This window comes from Trachurus trachurus (assembly GCF_905171665.1).
Source record: "Trachurus trachurus genome assembly, chromosome: 14".
In the NCBI taxonomy this organism is placed as follows: domain Eukaryota; kingdom Metazoa; phylum Chordata; class Actinopteri; order Carangiformes; family Carangidae; genus Trachurus; species Trachurus trachurus.
Window position 1 is genome coordinate 19,793,040 of NC_139903.1, and position 2,553 is coordinate 19,795,592.

General features: G+C 30.1%; 1 protein-coding gene across 1 annotated transcript in view; it reads left to right on the plus strand.

Moving 5' to 3' along the window:
* LOC310997646 (unconventional myosin-VIIa-like) overlaps positions 1-2,553 on the plus strand; it is a gene marked incomplete at its 5' end in the record, with an annotated part of 32,044 nt that overhangs the window by 14,901 nt on the left and 14,590 nt on the right. The gene's annotated exons all lie outside the window — the stretch shown is intronic.

Consider the following 2,553-nt stretch of genomic DNA (forward strand, 5'->3'; position numbering starts at 1 on the left):
TTACACATGCGTGCGTGCGTGAGAGAGAGAGAGAGAGAGAGAGAGAGAGAGAGAGAGAGAGAGAGAGAGAGAGAGAGAGAGAGAGAGACCCCCGCATTCACTGAATGACCCCCGATTAGATGTGATCTGACGCCGACTCTGCTGCGGAGCATTCTCTGCTCAATTTGTTTGGACTTGATATGAATTAAAAAATTAATTAAAATTAGTGCTATTGAATATGTCATTATTATCATAAAAAAATTAAAGTGACCGGTAAAAATAGATTATGACGGAATTTTTATGACCTCGTCAGTCAAAATGACCGGCAACGAAAAAGTCTAGCGCAACCTCTGATATATATATATATATTCAAGGTTCATTCAATATATTCAGAGTTTTATATATATATATATCCAAGGTTCATTCAATATATTCAGAGTTTCATATATATATACTCAAGGTTCATTCAATATATTCAGAGTTTTTTATATATATATATACAAGGTTCATTCAATATATTCAGAGTTTTTTATATATATATATACAAGGTTCATTCAATATATTCAGAGTTTCACTCAATATATTCGGAGTTTCACTCAATATATTCAGAGTTTATATATATATATATATATATATATGTATATATTCAAGGTTCATTCATATATTCAGAGTTTTATATATATATATATATATATATATACTAATATTCAAGGTTTCATCAAATATATTCAGAGTTTCACTCATTATGATTCGGAGTTTCAACCATATATTCAGAGGTTTTATATATATATATTATATATTATAATATATTATATATATATATATTGATATATATATCACACTATATATCATATATATATATATATATATTCAAGGTTTCATATCAATATATTACAGAGGTTTTACTATATATATATATATATTATATATATATATATATATATATATATATATATATATATATATATATATATATATATATATATATATATATATATATATTCAAGGTTCATTCAATATATTCAGAGTTTTATATATATATATATATATATTCAAGGTTCATTCAATATAATCAGAGTTTCATATATATATACTCAAGGTTCATTCAATATATTCAGAGTTTTATATATATATATATATACAAGGTTCATTCAATATATTCAGAGTTTCATATATATATATATTCAAGGTTCACTCAATATATTCAGAGTTTTATATATATATATTCAAGGTTCATTCAATATATTCAGAGTTTCGTTCAATATATTCAAAGGTTCATTCCATATATTCAGAGTTTCACTGTATATATTCAGAGTTTCGTTCAATATATTCAGAGTTTTATATATATATATTCAAGGTTCATTTATCCTGTCCATATCCTGTCAAACATCAATGACCAAGTGCTAGAATTGGTCTGTAACCTTGCACATCTAATTATAATAATCATTATGTCAACTTGCCATAAAAAACAAAAATAGGTGCATATTCTGTTAATGTCAAGTTGTCATGACAAAGACAACTTCTGGTAATGTCACTTTGATTAATGTCAAGTTGTCATAATCAAGACAACCCAAACAATGTCAAGTTGTCATTACAAAAACCGAATGACACTTAATGACAACAGTCATAAACGATTATGACATTTGACATAATGTTTATGACACATTCATGACTGAGTTATGACACTGTTATGACAGTGTTATGTCAAGCTTATCAATACCTATTCAAGTAAAGTGTTACCGATCTTTTTTCTTTTTTTTTCAAGCTGAATTTTTTCCTGTGAACAAAGCATGAATATTACTTACATCAAAGCCCTGATATAATATTCTTATATTGATTAACTGTATGTGCATGTATTTATATCTCGGCCGAATCTGAAAACTATGTAAGACACAAAAACTTATCTAAAGTCAAAAAATGGTATAGATGAGTTGTGAATTTTTATGCATGCATGGTTCTCAGAGGATGTTTCCTGATGACTGTCATTAAGGGCTGATTTTTCATCCAGTGCCAGCAGCAAAATTCACATCAATTTATTTTCTAAATGAATTATTATTTTATTGTCACTGCTTTAAAAGGCTAACCTAACTTAGGTTATGTGCATTGCTGCTTTAAATTGAAGTAAAGCTACACAGAGATGCTTAAAGGGATAGTTTACCCAAAATTAAATTTCACTCATTATCTACTCACCCTCATGTCGACTAAGGGCTGGGAGAAGTTTCAGAGTCCTCCATGCCTTCTCTGAGTTACAGGGGGTCTTGGCGTAGCAGTGGGGCGCATGACGTCCGTCCGACTACCCATTTCTCCGACCATACATTTCTTTATTTTTGCGTCCATTAGTCCGACCTCCCATTTCTCCGACTTAAGTAGCCCTAACCCTTAACCTTACTCTAAACCTAACCTTAACACTTTAGAATGGGTAGTCGGAGAAATGAGCCGTCGGACTTATGGGCAGTCGGACTGATGTATGCTCCCCGTAGCAGTGCATGTCCATATAACGGTTGCAACTGTCTTCGTAACAAAAAGACACACCGAAAAACATCCAAATACCTCCATGCTGCTTGTATGTAATGT